Source organism: Pseudopipra pipra, chromosome 2 (assembly GCF_036250125.1).
Source record: "Pseudopipra pipra isolate bDixPip1 chromosome 2, bDixPip1.hap1, whole genome shotgun sequence".
Lineage (NCBI taxonomy): Eukaryota > Metazoa > Chordata > Aves > Passeriformes > Pipridae > Pseudopipra > Pseudopipra pipra.
Window position 1 is genome coordinate 99991703 of NC_087550.1, and position 18383 is coordinate 100010085.

At 42.2% G+C, this 18383-nt stretch overlaps 1 long non-coding RNA gene across 1 annotated transcript; it reads right to left on the reverse strand.

The window, feature by feature from the left end:
- Positions 1-14161: 14161 nt before the first annotated feature.
- On the reverse strand, positions 14162-18358 carry LOC135410172 (uncharacterized). Its single transcript, XR_010428546.1, has 3 exons — positions 17778-18358; positions 15605-17696; positions 14162-15513 (listed from the first exon to the last, which is right to left on the reverse strand). It is a non-coding gene; the product is annotated as an uncharacterized LOC135410172 (long non-coding RNA).
- Between the last annotated feature and the right edge of the window lie 25 nt (positions 18359-18383).

Genomic DNA, 18383 nt, shown 5'->3' on the forward strand with positions numbered 1-18383 from the left:
AGGATTTCACTGGTGTGAGACAACATATGGCTGATGCGCTGAAATTCAGCAGTGCTGAAATATGCCTGTTGTTGCCATAAGCAGCAAAATTCAATGTAGTCCTCAGGATCAGGCTGACAGCAGCTCATGTGTATGAAGGCATTTTGTCATGCTCTTCAGGATGTGCTGAAGAATCCTTAGCCAAGCAATGGAAATAAGGCACATTTCCAAGTCATGTCAGCAAGTTACGGTGCAGTGCTGGTCAGTAACTGTGTGTGCTCCTATTCTGTCTTGTTTTAGTCTGCCCTGAAGAAGGAGGAACTTTTGGAGCTTGAGAAGTACCTGTACCTGCTCTGGCTAAGCTTCAGACTGATTTTTCAGCTCCTTAAGCAAACCAAAAGATTAAAAGAAAAAGCCCTCTCAGTCTCTTTGAGCTGACTTTTTGTTCTTCTGGAAAAAAATATTTTTTTAAACACAAAAATTATAGAGATAGTGTAGGGGATTAACAGACCTAGCTCTATTCCTTACTGACAATGAAGAGACATAATTTGAGAAGGTGTCTTTCAAGGACACCATTTGCTCCTTGTCAGTACAGGCCTACAATGCAGATTTAATTATTAAATGAAGTATTCCTCATCTAAAGTTTCTTCTGGGTGTTCTATTTACACATAGTCCCTATGCTGTTTGTTTCTTTCTGCTTCTGTTGTCAATCTCTTCCTTAATTTTTAATTTTTTTTTCTATGTTTGATTAAAAACACCTCTGTGAATTTTTTTCCCTTGCCTTATGACAGGGGTCTTCACCATGCATCCAGTTTCATACGGCTGTCTGTTCACATTGTATGCCAGAGCCTCTCCACGCCCCATCTCCCCATAGCATCATGCTCCACTTCTCTCCTTTTGCCTGAGGCTCTGCATCTCCTCCCACCTGCTCTTTCTTCACCACACTTATGAGTGCCATGAATGTGCCTCTCAGTTGGTCCTCACCCTCATCCACATTGTGGTCCTTCCCCAGGTCTCCCTCTGGCATCCCTGCCACCTGCCTCTGCTCTGCTCCAGAGCCCCTCTCCCAACTCAACCCTTAAACTAGGAGACTCTCCTGCTCCTGCTGATGTTTCATTTTCCTTCTCACTCACTGACACTCCTAACTTGGCAGCTCGGGACCAGGTTAAAAACAGGGTGTTGTTTTTGCAATTAATAAATAAATAAATCTTTCAGGCTCTCCATGGCTGTATTCAGCAAAGAAAAGGTGACAATACTCTTGTTCTAGTAGAAATCTCAAAGGTAAATTGGTACCTTATGGGAGTAAGGAGGATAGATGAAGCAAATCACAGAATCATAGAATGGATAAGATTGGAAGGGACCACAGTGGTCATCTGGTCCAACCGCCCTTCTTAAGCAGGGTCATCCTAGAGCACATGGCATAGAATTGCATCCAGATGGTTCTTGAATATCTCCACTGAGGGAGACTCCACAACCTCTCTGGGCAATCTGTTCCACTGAGCAGTCACACACACAATAAATTCTTCCTCATATTCAGATGGAACCTCCTGTGCACCAGTTCCTGTCCTATTGCTTGGCATTGCCAAGAAGAGTCTGGCTCCATCCTCTTGGCACCCTCCTTTCAGACACTGATGGACGTTGATGAGATCCCCTCTCAGTTGTCTCTTCTTGAGGCTGAACAGGCCCAGATCCCTCAGCCTTTTCTCATAAGAGAGATGCTCCTGTCCCTTAATCATCTTTTTTGCCCTCCACTGGACCCACTTTAGAAGCTCCATGTCTCTCTTGAACTGAGGAGCCCAGAACTGGACACAGCACTCCAGATGTGGCCTCACCAGAGCTGAGCAGAGGGGCAGGATCACCTCTCTTGACCTGCTGGCAATGGTCTTCCTAATTCACCTCAAGATACCATTGGCCTTCTTGACCACAAGGGCACACAGCTGGCTCATGGACAGCTTGCTGTCCACCAGGACCCCCAGCTCCTTCTCTGCAGAGCTTCTTTCCATCAGGTCAGCCCCAGCCTGTCCTGGCATAGGGGGTTATATTAAATTTTGCGATTTTTTTTGTTAATCTGTACTGCCATCATTCAATAATCTCCTTTTTCAGTTTGTTCCATATGCCCATAATGCTACCTAAACTGCCTTAATTTTCCCCGTTCCACTTCCCAGCCTTCAGTTCTATGGCTCCTGAGTCCCAGAGAAGCAGAGGGTGCAGGAACTCATAGGAAATGCTACAAACACCCACTGACTGGTTTTTTTCAACGCTGACTATTCCCACAACAACCTGCAGCCTTTTTTTGTGACTTCAGCATGTCTCACACTGTGAGTCTCTAGCCAGAAGCATATGTATAAGCAGGTGAATGATTATCTGGAGAGATGAGGCAATGTGGTTTCACCTGCAATGCGAAACCTCCTGGCCTCCATGACCTTCTTGATAAGGCCGGCCCCACACGGCGTGTCAGGTGCACACCTCTTGGAAGACAAAGCAGTGAACCATTATCTCGGGAGTCAAACTTCAGGTCTGAAAAGGTCTGTGAAAAGCTTCGTGAGCAGCTTTTACTTTTTCCTCCAGTCACAAACCTTATCATGGGTATGACTTTGGGAATGGGGTTGTGGTCAAGAGAATTAGGAGTGTATTCAGGTTTGCTACTGGGAAAAGAAACCAGCAGCAGCCTATGCTAAGAGAGCATTGTAATTAAGCCAGGTGAAAACTAAACCCACATTGAAACTCTCAAGTCTTTGAAATCCCAAACTACATATAATTTTTGAAGCTTAAGTAGATACTACTGTTAGATGCCTTAGCTATCTGCCTTAGGCTGAGGTCACCTTTGAGCCAGGAGTGATCTCATGACATCACATCACAGGTTCCTTTCCTGTTCTCCCCAGGACTAATGCATGAACAAGTCAATGACTGCACTGAAGATTTCTTTTAAATAAATACCACAGATATGTGAGTTTAAAAAGTTAGTTACGATGTTCCAGTGTGAAATATAAAATGTACTGCTCCTTATTTGTGGCAAAGTCACTTTTATAGCATTTTACTGAATGAGACTGTGTCACAGCCATTCTCTTGAAAAATGAAGCACACTTTTCAAACTAATTAAGGTCCCCAGTCTGCTTCAACCTAGAGGGAGTAAGGCAAATGAGAGAAAGACTTAATCCAAAACCCTCTGACTTCAGAGGGAGTTTTGCTGATCTTGGGATTAGATTCTCCTGTAAAAAGTAACATAAGTCATGGTAATGGATACAGAAGCTGTACTACTGGATCACCTGGCAGCACAAATCTGATGATATCAGATGTGAACACCTCTGCATTACGCTGAATCAGAGTGAAAAATATGTTATGTATGTTGATTTTATGCCAGCCACAGGAGGATAAACAATACCTCAGCCAAAAGAAGGTGTTATAATACTTTATGTAATACCTTACACATAGCTTATGTAATAAGAATTCAGACAGACTATGTAAGTCTCTAGGACAAGACATACCTCCTACCTACATTTTTTTGAACCAGTATGAACCAGTAGAGTGAGTTTGTCTGGCACTGTGCAATTTGTGTCTGTTAGGTATGGTATGAAACACCCTAAATCAGCTTGTCAAACCACAGCCTAGGCAAATAATAAACCAAGATATTTCATACAAAGTTTCAATCTTACAAGCACAGTCATACAGCTGAAGTCCCCTCCAAAAACACATACGTGCTCAGGAGAACACCTCATGTGCTCAGAATTGAGTAATTAGCTGAGAAGTTACACAAAAGGGGCATTAATCCATGATTTCCACAGTTCAGTTTGGCCATAAACCTGGCAATGTTTAGCTAATACCCCAGAAATGATTCCAACCTGGAAGGATATCTTTCCACCCTCAGCTGGAAATATTAAACAAGATGAAGTTTTCTGCATGGTGGGATCCAAACACTGCTGCTATAACATGTTTGCACAATCTCTGCAGCTGGGTTTCTCAAGAATTTCATGTACCAGAGGTCTAGAGGTTCTCAACAGTACCAGAGGCACACTTTGCACCTGAAAATATGAAAAGGTCACATCCTAGAACAGTGTTCTCTTGTTGTTAAAACACAAAGTGCTGTTCATTCCCTTACCTGACTCTTTATTAGAGGAAGCCAAATATAAGGAAGAATGTTTGCATATGACTCCACAAGAAATGCCTTTGCAAATCATTTGCACCAGAAATCATCTATTTGAAATATGCTGTCCTATAACATAATCTGTGAAGAGACAATCAGATGTCCTGGAAATATAACAGCTTAATGACACCTCAAGCAACACAGAACCGTGCTGGGCTGAGGCTAAATATTTGGGATGCTATATTTTTGGCTCTATTCAGCCCAGTTAATTAAGAGGACTAATTGTGTTACTGAAAGTTTTATTATCTTCCCAAATTCATTTGAGATCACTACTGAAGGAAATATAGGCAGTGATTTAACTACAGCAAGTCTCTCAAAAGATCAGATACTTAATTTTGCTTAAGCAGAAAAGGCACCCTGAGGAAGAGAGGAGATTTATTTTCATAACAGGGTGGAAAACATAATCATCTGTCTCCAGAGAGGCTGTAAGCTGTTGGCAGTAAATATTTAACAAATAAAATGTAATCTGGTAATCAGTTTAGTGCTGGGCCTTTACCCTGATGTCTCAGTTTAAAGAGACTAGAGTGTTTTGCTAAGGAGGATGAGTTATGAGGTAGACCAAACTCTTCTCTCTCAGCAATTGTAAATCCGAATTAAGAGGGTCCAATCGAGGAAGTATGGGAAAAGGAAGAAATAACAACCCTTTATTAAAGGATACATGTGTATTAGCAAAAACAGTAACAGAACACAAAAACAACTAAGCAATAATCCTGTACCCAGAAAAGTCCCCTTCAAAAAGGAAACAGTCTGATACTTCTCTGTCCTCTAGCGTGATTCTAATCATGGTTGGCAGGAACACTGTTGGATCATTGGAGCAGCAGAGCCTGCAGTGCTCAGTGTTGGTCGGCAGGGGCGCTATTGGGCTCTGGCGGTCACTGCATGGGGGCCCCGGATCACGGGAGAAGCCGAAATGGAGAACTTCCCTCCACCAAAGGGAAAGGGGAAGAAAGGGGAAAGAAAGGAGGTTTCTTTCCTACTAAACTCACGCTGTCTGCGGCTGGCTGTAGATAGGACTCCCCCTTTGTTCGTCGCTGAGCACAAATTCTACGATGAAATCTGAGCAGATTCGGCTGGCGACACACAGACCGTAGACAAACCGAGGCTGGAGAACAGACAGATGACCAGGTCGAGAGCAAAATGGTCTCCAAGCTTTTCCAACACACCTTGCCCCGTTAAGGCACAAAGTGAAGTGTTCCCTGTTTGTAAAGAGAGGAGGAGAAAAACTCCTCCCCTCCCCTTGCAGTTTTTAGATGGGCTATTAGCCAGGAATGCAGGTCTGCCAATTAGTTCTTTTGTATAATTAATTACCCCTTCCCCCTCCTCATTCAACCTCCTTCTCTTACAGTGGAACAGGGGAAAGGAAAATTTCTGCTTGGATTTTTAGAACAAGTAAACCTATGACACCTGAAATTGTCTGTATGAACTCAGAGCAGAGCATCACTTAACTCCTGGCACCCAAGCTATGGCAAGGCAATGCCAAGCTGAAGGCATTTTCATACATGTTACTGCATCCACGTCAATAGTACATGGGACTTTCCTGTAATGAGGAAAACTAACTCCTAAATGAGGGGAAAATACACTGCTGCAGAGAAGTCCCAGAAAAGTCAGGTGAAAGCTGTAGTTATCCATCAGGTCATGTTTCCCTGCACGAGGAGGGAGCTTGGGGATCCACTTGCTGGGATGGCCAGATAGGGCTCACAGTCAGTAACAGCATCCCCAGCAGGGTCCCAAGACCACAGGATCTTCAGCTGGCCTGTTAGGAGATGAAAGGACTTCAGTACTTCCCTGGAACTAAACTATAACAATTCATAGTCTCTTTGAAATTGGAAATAGGTTGTATATTCTTTTTTTCCTTGCCCACACTTAGATTTCACTTTGATATATCATTAAAATGTGAGAGATGAATGTAAAACAATCGGATGAAGCGTTTTCCTTGCCTCAGACTGTGTTTAGGATTGGAATGACATATTATATTACTGTGGAGTAAGGACTGCATTTGTTTACTTACTGAAATACAGTCAAAATCTAATAATATTTGAGTTCATTTTTCAGCCTTTCAATAAGCATGTCTTTTCACATCTGTTAGTTTTTCTGGAACTCGATTAGTAAAATGTCTTTCAGTCTCCATTTTTATATTCACGCTCCATAGATAGACTATATGGTTTCTTACATATTATGTTCTGTCTGTATGATGCTCTATATGCATAAATCAGTTTTCTTGTGTTTTCTTTTCAAAAGATGTCTTAAAACTTTCTCAGAAACTTTCTTCTACTTCTTAGTATTCTCAGATATGTACAAAATATAAATCTATGCCACTTTCAGTAGCCAAGGCTAGTCTGCTTAACAGCTTAGTATACATGATCCAAAGAAGTTTGGACATTGCATAAGTTGTCTGATGTAAACAATTGCCTTCAATAAATAAATTAAGTAGAAATATAAAAAAACCCAGTGTAATGGAAAGTGATTTAGTTTACACAGAAATCTAAGCGTAAAATGTCATACTTTGGATGCCAAAAACTGTATTAATATGAGATAAAAATGAGCCACTTACTCCAAGTAGCTTCTCTACAACTCCACATCCTATCTTTCCAATATCAGTACTGGAAAGAACAATCTTCTAGGCTGCTGTAATGATCCACTTCAGAGCTTATTCAGCCTTTCTCAGCTCTCCTCCTATGTTACACACAATCTGCAAAGACCCCAAGACTCACCTGAGCCCCCACTGCCCACTAAGAAGATTCCAGCCAACAGCAGCTCTCCTGAATTTGCAGGTTTTGTCGCAAGCTCCCTAGGCAGCCCTTGTCTGATGCTTGATGAGGATGAATTCTACAGCCCTCCCCAAGGCCCCTGAGCATTGAGATGCTGGGCATCCCAAGACCAAAGCTGGACCAGGGGTTGGGACCTCTGCTCCTCTGGGGACTTGAAGGCCTCTGCTTTGCCAGCCATCTTCAGTCATTCATAACTGGCACATGCAAGGAAAATAAACATAAGACATCTTATACTATTGATAATTGACTCCAAGATATCTATTTCTTTTTTCCTAATAGCTGCCAAGGTCATCATCAAAGATTTCCACATTTTCCTCAGACTTGGGTACACTGTTTTTGATAAATTTCATCCTGGCCTTAGGCTCGCAAAGCAACTACTGACTGTATACTGACTGTATCTCTCCTTTCACCCCTTAATAGTAAGGCATCTACTAAATATAGCTTTATTGAAGGGGTAAAGTCTTTTTGATTGACTTAATTAGGACATTACCTTGTCCTCTAATTCCTGGGGACTTCTTTTACTCTAATCAGTGAAATCTTATCTTACTCAAGCTAGACCAGTATGCCTTGATCTTGTCCAAGCTCAAGGTATCCATGAGTACCTGAACTTCTGGACAGGAGAAAGCAACCTATACAGGGCCATCAGACATGTCAGTGGACAGATAACCTGAATATCTTCAGTTGTATAGATCAAAGAAGGACTGATAAAGACTTGCCAGAGAGAACAAATAGGCCCTTCCTGTTTTCACTTTTCCCTAGAAAATTGTTTTTGGAATAAGAAATTAAAAAAAAAAAAAAAAAGAAAAACAAAAGCAGACCTAGCTACCTAATCAATAAAAAACCCATAGTGGTTATATCTGTTCTTGTACTTTTTTCTTAAAATTGCTGCCATAAGGGGTGTGTGATAAATTGCTGAGGGTGCCAGGACATAGCAGGCGCAATAGGGCAGGGGAGGGAGAGGCAGATTTGCATGCCTATGCCTGGACTATACAGAAGTGTGAGGGACCAAATCCCACAGGTGGGCTGAGCACAAGATGTATCAGGCAACATTAAACTTCCTCATGGCAAAGCACACAAGATCTAGCACAAAAAAACCCCAAACCACTACCACCACCAAAACCCAAAGCAAACAGAAAAAAAACCCCAAGCAGATAGAATGAGCAAACGACCCACCAAGCTGTTTTCTGAGCCTGTTAGCACAGCTCTTTGTTCTGACTCTGGGTGTCTGGAGATGCCTGTAGCTGAAAGTAGCAGAATACCAAGAGCTCCCACATCTGTGGGATCCCACACCAAGAGCATACCAGACTGTCCTATATCCTACAGTCTGGGCATCACCCTCATGTCTGTTCTGCCTTGAAGAGCTCCAGAGGTTCCCTGGAGAAACCATGCTGAACATAAATAGGGATGATGTTCCCCTCTTGACTTTGGATGTGACAAAGCAGGAACCTTCAGTGTTGTCACAACGGTGATTCCAGAACTTCCATTATTTTCCTCAGCTTTTGTTTTGGCCTCCTTTGGATGCCAGGTCCCTTTATTCCTACAGCACCCACAGTGATGCACACTGTTGGTGGAAGATGCTGCTGGAACTGGCTGTTTGCCAGACAGAAGGGCATCATCTAGGGGTTGGTGTGAAGATCTCTGTGCTCAGTGCTTATAGAAAAGAACCAAGGGAAAGATCTTGCTTTTGCTGAAGATGACTCTTGTCACCATCCATCCAGGCAGCAGAAGTAAAACTCCAGGCAGTCATTTCTTGAGTAACTTTGCTGTATCTTATCAGCTTACTTTCAAACACATGATTGCAAACTATTTTTGTGTGTTGGGAGTTTAGGTATCTGCACCACTTTAAAGTCAAAATTTCTCCAAATTATGCACACAGAATGCCAAGAAGGACATCTAAGAAGTGTTCTCTTATTAAAAAAAAGATTTAGGCACAGTTTTTGACACCAAAGTAGGTACTAATATTTCAGTGTGTGTTAATACTCTTTGCTGAATAGGAACTGAGTTTAGCTTGTGATTAATTTCCAGCAAAACAGGGAATTTCAAACATGGGCTAATCATGTGTTTTCCTGAATTTTCAGCCTCCAGCAAAACAACCAAAGAACACAGGTGAGCCTACCATCTGAAAAGCTTTCCTGCTTTCTCTTTTCAGGGTGCATTACCTCTGTTTAGTTGTATTGGCAAATGGTAGAAGAAACAAATTGTACTGTGTGGCTTTTAGCTGAACCATTCTTCCCTGGGAAAGGCTGGTTAGTCCAGAGCAGACCAACTAATACCAGAAGGCAGAATAGACAAGAAAGAACAAAGACACTTAGCACTAAATAAGTATGTTGAGAAAGGAATTACTCAAGGCTTGAAAGAATATGAAAGCACGTTTTTAATTCTCTAAGTACCAGTGACAGCAGCCTGAGTAATCAACAAGAGGAAGTAATTGCTTTAAATTAGCATAAACTATCCCCCAATTTTACTAATAAGACACAGTGGGAACATTTATATTATTAGATTTTTAACAATAAATCTTTTCTCTAAAACCAAGCAAAAGAAAAGAAAGTAAAAAAGAGTCCCATTAACTGGGAAAACAGTTTAAATATTAGGTATTAGATAGGTTTGATTAGGGAAAAAAAATCACACAACTATCAGAGGAAAAGAGTTGTTACTTTCAGTTCATTGAAAAGACCTATCTTGAGGTGGTGTAGACCAGGGCTATGGCAGTTTGTCTACCTTTAATATCTAAATCCACCTCTCCCCATATCTGAGGAATTGCTGTGGTCTCCAGGTGCTGCACTAGGCTAGACTGACAGTTTTTCCTCTTGACATTTTTCAGACTCTGTGAATAATTAAATATTGACTGGAGCAGGGGTAGGTCCAGGTTCTACCTCCTGGGAGAAGGACCCAGGCACTGGCCTGCACAGTCAGTCTTCATCACTTAGTCTTTTTTTCACAGTAGTATTTACACACAGTGAAACAATATTAAGGAAAGCCTGGAGGAAGCTCATTGTGGACAACTTTTGAATTGAATGTTGGGTGGTATTCTAAGAAATGGGAGAAAATCTCTGGCAATGGGAGAGTGAGGAAAAACAAAAGCTCTGTTTTTCCATTCCCATTTTCAGACTGGTTTGCGTAGCCTTCCTTACAAATTAATTAGGATGGATTGAGTGGGTAGAAGGGATGGAGAACTTCTACGCTATATTTCTGAACTGGTTTCCAAATCACTCAGAGCCTGAAAGCGAAGGAAGGACTGAGAGGATGGGATTTCACGCCACAAATGCATAATTCACAGAGATCAGTTGTGGCTCCACAAATTCTTTCCCACCATCTGCTGCTCACCAGGCTTAGTCCTTGACTCATAAGCCCACCTCTGACCTCTATCTCATGCCAAATATCCTTAATTTTATAATTGTAGACAGGTCTATTGTCTGACTTCAAGAATTTGTCTCAGCTTGGGAAGAGAGGAAGAAAATGTGAGAAGACACACAACTGTTCCCAGAATTGCACCCTTTCCTATACTTATTTTTCCAAAAGCTATCAGTCAGACACTCACTCTGAGGATAGCAAAGGCCATTCATGGTTATTTACCATGAAGCCTGGACTGCCACTCTAAACTAAGGGGCTCCATTGCAAATACATGTTCTGCAGGGAAGAGCATGGAGGGCTTCACTGTTTCAAAGAGAATTTTCTTCTGAGCACTCAAAAAAATGACATTCTGTTCCAAAGTAACTACACGCCAAGTTTCAAGCTAAAGTCATTTTGGAGTTATCCAAGCAAGAAAGAAAATAAAATACATATCCAAAAAATGTTTTAACTACGGAAATTTATGCTCAAGGTCTAAATAACTCAGGAGATGCCTAAAAAACTTTTGTGAATTACGTAAAGAAAAAATCACTTAAAAGCACAGGGGCCCAATAAAACATGAAAAATATCAAACTACTGGACAGATTATAAACACACGAAAATGTAAATTTAAAACTTTAAAATTGGCCTTATCTCCACAATTAATGAAAAGAGTAAAAGTATATTAAGAAACAGTCTCCCCCATATGGATTTTGCCATGTCAGTTCATTTAGAAATAATTCAGAAGTGCTTTTGTCATGTCAGATGAGAAACTTTCAAGAATGCTTCAAGGAAATATATCTTCATTATAGCAGGCATTGTTATTTGTATCTTCCAAAGATTACCTTGGTAACTTTTAACACTGATCTTCCACAAGTTGTATAATCCACATCCTGTTGCACTAGAGACTGCTAAACCTTTCGAGAATGCTAAATCATATTTCAATGACAGTCTATACTTTGACTTCTTAAACTTTGCTTTGTCAGACTTATTCAATGTACAGGTACAGAAGCAAAGGGAGGAACATAAGCTGTTGACTGAGTGACCTTACAGAACAAAAGACCACACTGTATCTTGTTATCTCAGGTATTTCTTTTTTAAAAGTCTCTCCCCTTCTTTATACTTTGGAATAAGATGACCATGAAAAATAGAGCTTAGCAAAAGAATGGACATATGAAAAGAAAGACTTTACTGTACCAGCACTTCAACTGAAGATATGCAGTATGTTTGGCAGCATGAGGACATGCCTTTCTTTGCAAAAGGTAATTGTGAAGATAAAGAGAAGGTGCAATTCACTTACCTGTACTTAACATCAACTTTTCTGACTCTTTGAGTAAGGGCATGGGGTCAGGTTTTTTTATCAACCACCATTTACTTTCATTAATTGCCAGTTCACACTCTTACATCTACATGAGGAAAAATCTTGACCTTGCACATGTACTCACCCTTCCCTTTCCAAGTCATGCGAAAACTCCTACATCCAAAGAATATTAATGGGAGTGTGAACTCCAACCAAGTGAGCAGGAGGTGTGGGGAGCTGAAGGCTACAAGAGAGGATGAGAAGCTGGGGCGTGGGCAGGGCGGAAGTTTCTTTTCTTGGAAGTTTTTCCTGAGCACTACTAGAAAGCTTCAGGGAAGTTCTCCTCAAGCTTCCTACTTAGAAAATTGAACAGGAATGAAAAAAAGGCTTAGGTGAAAAAGCAGATGCAAATTTTGTCACAGATCTTCCACGCCAGGTAGAGATATCAGCCCATCTCTTTACAAAACAAAGTGTCAGTTCATCTCTCCCCACCCCACAAAAATGGGAGATGAGTGAGGAAAAAAACCCAGAAAAACCACATGGTTGTGGGAGACAACAAATGATACAATGAAAGAGGGAAAAGAGTAAAAAATGTTGAAATAGAAAATGGGTGTGGAAAAGCCTAGGACTGCTGGGGTTACAGTGGTTACATTAAAGAAGAAAACAAAAGCCATGTGTGCATCCCAAGGTCTCCCCTACATGTAAAGGATTTCACCTCAGCCTGTGCAGCTGCCTGAACTCAAGGAGTTTTCTGCAGACCACATCAAGGGACTGCCTGCAACAAGAAGCTGCTCTAGAGCAATACAAGCATCAATACCCAGGGAGTGGCCTTCCAAAGAAGAAGAAACCAAAAAACACTGTTCTGTGCTGGGGGCACTGCAGAATGGAAAAGGCTGACTCCTAAGGCTGTGTTCCTCACACCGTTGGTGATCCTCTCCGACAGCCAGGGGATGTGCTGGTGCACAGCCTGGCCATGCTCCACATACCCAGGAAATGGCTTCCTCTGCCCTCAGACTGGGGGCAGGGAGTGCCCTCTGCTCTCTCGGGCACTAGCTGCTTCTGCTCAGCCTCAAAACACCCATCCACCCAGCTCTCCTGCAATGGCCCCAGTTCCCTCCCCACTGGAATTGCACAGGCCCTGTTACACATCCTGCCTTGCTCTGCACTTCCCTGGGCACCAAGGCAGCCATAGTGGCTGTATTTGCTTTTTCCTTTCCAAGCTCCTGACTTTGGGGCAGTAACTGACTGCATTATTTACGATGTTGCAGTGCAAAGGCCAGGAATAAGGGTGGTTTGCATTCCAAGAGAGCCATTTCTTTCCCAAGAAAACTATGCACAGTCCTAATGCCCAGAGTATGTTTTCTACTCCGGACAAATAAGTTCTATGATGTGTGGTATGTATATATACCTTATTTCTACCTCTCCTCTTATGACTTTTGCCCTCCATAGCAACATAAAATAATGACAGACCCTGTAGGAAACCAGCAAAATTTTGTCTAATTTTTTTATATTTATTCAATGTGTATGGGGTTGAGCATTTGTAAAACCTCAATGAACACCCTTTGAATTACTTGTGGTTATGAATACTTAATCCTTTTTTTCTCCCTCAAATACTTCTGCAGCTTCACTGACCCCACTCTGCTACCACGGTCAAGCCTCTCTCAGAATAAGTGTGTTCAGAGTCTCCAAAGAGTCTCGGGCTACCAAAGGGCAAATCTGAAGATAAAACTGCAAATACAACTGAAGGTCCAAGCACTGTACAGCTTGCTGCCTGGATGCCTGCAGGCTTCATGCCTTGCTGCCAGCACCACTTCACACTCCATGATTACTTCATGGTTCATTTAAACCAGAAAGGTGTGAAAGTTTTAGCTTTAGTTCCCTGCTGTCTTGAAGTATTATTGTTACTTCACAAGATAGGAACCAAGGAAAAACCACTGAAGTCAAATGTAATTTGTATTTTGTAATAACTACACATGGAGATATTTAAGCCTTGATTATTTTTTAAGAATATTTCTTACTATATGTTATTCATACTTCAGCCCAAACTTCTGCTCAATATTGCTACAACTATAAAGACTCAACCCATATTCAGATCAGGCTCCTTGCTGTGCACACAGCTGTGCCAGGACAGCTGGTGGTGGTGAGAGAGAAAACAGCCAGCAGCAGAAACTTCTTGAGCTTCTTCAAGGAACTCTGGCCTGAGACCTTCTAAAATTAAAGAGATCTCTACTGGTCAGATGAAGTATAATGTTTTTTGCCTGAAGTACTCTAAAGCTATGACTACAGCACTAGAAAAAACAGGGCCTGGAAATGAGCTTAAGCTGCTAATTGCCCATTATGCTTAACTGCAAGCGTGTGTCCTGGAAAAAGTTTGGCTCATGTCAGCTGGCACTGTTCCAGACAGAGTCCAGACCAGGAGATGGTGCATGTACAACCCATTCTGGCAGGCAGCACACACCAGGCAAATGTCACATCAGCCTCCTTGTTTTCCCCTTTCTGTGCCCAGTATCACCTTTTTTTCACTGTCCTCAGGTCCTTCAAGGCATAGCATATATATTCTCAGCTTCATACTATGAAAACATCAGTCCAATAACCCTCTTTTTTTTTTTAGGAAAAGAAGGAGCCAACAAAAAAAAGCACAAACGTACTAATGATTGTGTCTTAGGTTCATGGAAGGGAAGCAATTGCTTTGTAAAGTGGATCAGGCCAAGTCTTGGCACTTGGCCAAAAAGCAGTCCTTGACTTCTTTTATTTGGTGTTAAAAATGTAGCCCAGTTGCAAGAATCTGGTTTTACCTTCGCAGGGATGGCAGAAGGCACACCTGTGACACTAAGGCCACCAGCCTGCTGAAATCCTTGAGGGTCTTAAGCAAAGATTATTTTGATTTTTTTTCCTTGTGCAGAACAAATGTTAGTTTTGTCCCTAGGAACAATAATTGCTTTGGCTGAAACCGCTGAGTTTGAAAGAGACACCCAAACAAGAACATCAGGAGGAATGTCCTTCATAGGTAATGATTATCTCCTCATATGTAGCCCTTTTTTATCCCAGAGATGTCTGTAGCTTTACAGTAAATTGGGGTGGGTTTTTTTCTTCTCTTTGTTTTTATTTTTAAGATCTCACAATTTAATTATGTTGAAGCAGAAAGCATGCTTTATTTAAGTGATGTCAGGATTTTCTTGAACTGTTTCATGGGAAACATTCTTATTTCTTTTTCTCTGTTTATACTGAAGGTTTATGAAGCCAATGTAAACAGCAGAAATGAGTGTAAACACTAGGGACTAACTTTAGATTTGAAATGAACAAGGTTTGCCTTAATAAAATTAAGCAAATAGTTTAGTATTTCTATATAACTCTATATATAGTTCAGAGATACTGAAGAAGTATGTTCTCCTTATTAAAGGAGCTTTGAGCTTTTTGAGGATCACCTCAAAAAATCAAGGATAGCATTATGTTGGTTTTCAAGCTATTTTTTTATTAACTTCAGAAAGAGAACAACTGGGTTATTGCTTCATTAAATGTGCAGCCACACACACGGAAGTTGTGTTCTCTGTGCTGCAATCCAGCAAGATTGTTATGCAGTACAATATTCTTTGAACAATTATTGTCTCTTTCTCATGAGCTGTGCTTGGATTTTAACTGCCTCCTCCTCCGCTCACTGTAGATATCCTCTATTTCCTCTGAGTGTCCTGTAACATTAATGGGAAAATTTCCATGATCCTAATACTAAAACTACTTGTGAAAAATGAGTGGGCAAAAAAGAAGAATATCACTCTGCCAGAAATAATGTATCATCTTGCCTTGATCAACGCCAAAACAAATAATTTTGTTTCCTAACAAACAGAACATACAAGAGAACATTCAGAAGATGGCTGTTGAATAAAAGTTTAGGAACCAAGTTATACAGTTTTAAGGGATTCCAATCTGGGCAATGTGATGAGAGCCTCTTAAAGCCAAAATACCCTCAGAACGCTGAAAAGTTTCTGCTCGCCTTTTCCGTCCTGAAAGAATGAAGAAGGGATTTTAAACAAAAACTCATTGCAGGGATAAAAAAAATTATGGATTACTTAAGTATAACTTAAAGTCTCTTACTCTCTCAAGTGTAAGTTGAAGTTTCACCAGGATTTATAAATATAATAACACTGAAGTTCTTAGAAGCACCACTTGTCTCTGCTGCCCTCAGCTGACGTGCTTTCCCCTCCAGCGTGTGCGGGTTGAGCACCGGGCCAGCTCAGGTGACCCAGGTAAATACACACCTGCCACCCTAACACCGATCCCAGGTAAAATAATGGAAATCAGGGAGGGGGCAAACAACGGCAACTATGCATATTACATCTTGCCAGAGTAACTGGGTATGTCTTTAGAGTGCTGTCACCTTTCTTTTTGGGCTGCAGGTGTATAACTAGATGCCTGGTAACAGCAAACGGGGGTAAAACTGGGGTTACACCAGTTGTTTGTTTTTCCTGACGCACCGGGTCAGGAAAAGCTCTGCACAGAACAGTGGGCAGGCACTGGCCCGCCTGCCGACGCGGGCACCCCTCTTATCCGGACAGCCTGAGCCTCGGTGTTCCCCAGAGCGCTGTGCAGAAAGGGATGAGGCAGGAAATCCTCCTCTTCGGGAGACGCTGAGGAGGACCCTGACCCCCCCTTCCCTGCGGGGCGAGGGAGCGGCCCCAGCCCCCCGCAGGACTACAGCTCCCAGCGGGCCCTGCGAGCCGCCGCCATGTTGCTCCCCGCCTGCGAACAGCGGGGGTTGCGTTGTTGCAAATAAAACCCGTTCTTGAATAAAACTTTCTCAGAGTGTGCTTTGAGCCTGCAGTGAGGCTGGCAGTCGAAATAGTTCCTCATTCTGCCGAATTAGCCCTCATGATCTCATTGGGTGCGCTTTGCCAGGGGTTGCTTGGCAGCAGGCCAGGGGTCTCCTCTCCCAAGCCACTGTCTCCCAGAGGAGCTGTAAAAGCTCTTTTATTTGCTGGAGGCAATGTAGTGTCCTGGGAATGTCCTCAAAAGACATGGTGGGTCAGCTCATCTCCTGATTCAGCAGTATTCAACAAGCCCTGCCGCTGGTATATCTCACTTGGGACATTTATCCCAAACACTGCCCCAGATACGGCTCCATTGTCTGTGACTTCCCCTTGGAGCACACTTGGTGCATACGATCGAGGCACAACTCATCACGGGCATTGCATGGGCAGTACGTACATGCACCCACAGACACCATTTTCCTATTTTTTATTAATTTTTTTTTTAGTTTTTCACAGCCATTCGGCAGCCCTTGCTATGAAGAACACAGTACCTTTGAAAAATCCACATTCTGCATTTTATCTAGAGGTAGGCATTGCCTGTGTAGCACTATCCCAGGGCGAGTTTTTCATAAACACACCAACAGTTTCTCCTCTCTGGGTTCCCTCTGGGTGGTCTTATTTAAGCACAGCCCACATATAGGTTTTTAAAAGTCCTGCTAGAGGAGGAGCTTTGGTGGGAAATCTGGCAAGGATCATCTACAGCCAGGTGGCTCAGGGAGATAAGGACAGATGCACATGTGCACCTATCTGAGTGTGGGAACTGGGAGAGGATAGGCAGGGAACAACTGGATCTCAAATCCTATGGCAGAGATCTGTATATAAGTGTTAGGAAACCCAAATAAGAAATTTAGAGTCAAAAGGCTTGAGGAGTAGCTTGGGTGGGAGCCGTGAAAGTGGGCTGGGGTGAAGTAGGAGAGGCTGAGATGAGATGAACGAGAAGCAGAGTCTGCAAGTGGACATCAGTGGGGAGGAAGAAAAATGGGAATCTAGGAGGCAGTGTGGAAATATGTAAGGCTGTTACTGCAGAAGTGGTGTGAGTGGTGTGAGTACTCTTAAGACCAGGCTGGAGGCAGGGACACAAAGCACAGGTTGGTGGTTCTCCTTCCCTTGTTTTGTTGTTGTTGTTTTCCCCCATTTTTAAAAGCATGGTAGTCCCTTGGAAGCAGCTTTATTCTACAAGTGTCCAACAACATTTGCTTTATCTTAAAAAAAAAAAAGAAGAGAATTTCAGTGATACTTTCTGCAATTGACATTGAATCCATGCATTTTTGGAGCCTGTTTGTTAACCTTAGCAGCAGTGGGCTCTGAACAATGTCAGAACACTTCCTTAATTTTCTCTCACTCTTTTCCATCAATTGGCTTCTCTCACTCCATTCTCTCTTAGCAGCAAGTTTGCAGATTTTTCCCACTACTCCCACTATAAAAAACATGTAAGTTTTGAATCAAAAGAAATTGAGTACTTGGTCCATCCTATCCCAAGGATACCTACCCTCTCAGAGTCTTGTTTTCTGGGCACCCTGTATCACTTTTTACCTTCAGAAACCTTCTGGTAATACCCTAGCAGCTCCCTGTTCTTTCCCAAGGCATTCCTGCCATTTTCCAGTTTTGTTACTGGAAAAAAAAAAGACGATTTAAAGTTCTCTTCCCCTTAGCACTGGACTACTGTATGCTCCATTGCAGGATTGCCTTTCTCTGTTTAGAGTAATCCACCTCCTGAACAGCTTTTACAGAAAGGCAACTTCAAAAATGCTAAATAATCACAAATTAACTGGTCTTTCTACCAGGATGGCTAAGCCCAGGCCTCTCAGCTCTGTCATGGTCTTGTGTAAATCAGAAATGTAGAACTGGCATCAAAACTGTAACAGCCTGAGGAAGCACCTAATAACTAACATCCTGTGGGAAACTGCAGTGTTCCTCTGGCTGAGTGCCTTCCAGGCACCAGTGCACTGGCAAGAAAGCTGTGTATTGATTTTATTTCCACTACTTGCATGCTCGTGGAATCTCAAATTGAACATTGGAAAGATAAACTCTAAGGCAACGGCCTACTTATTTCGAGCTTATTTTCT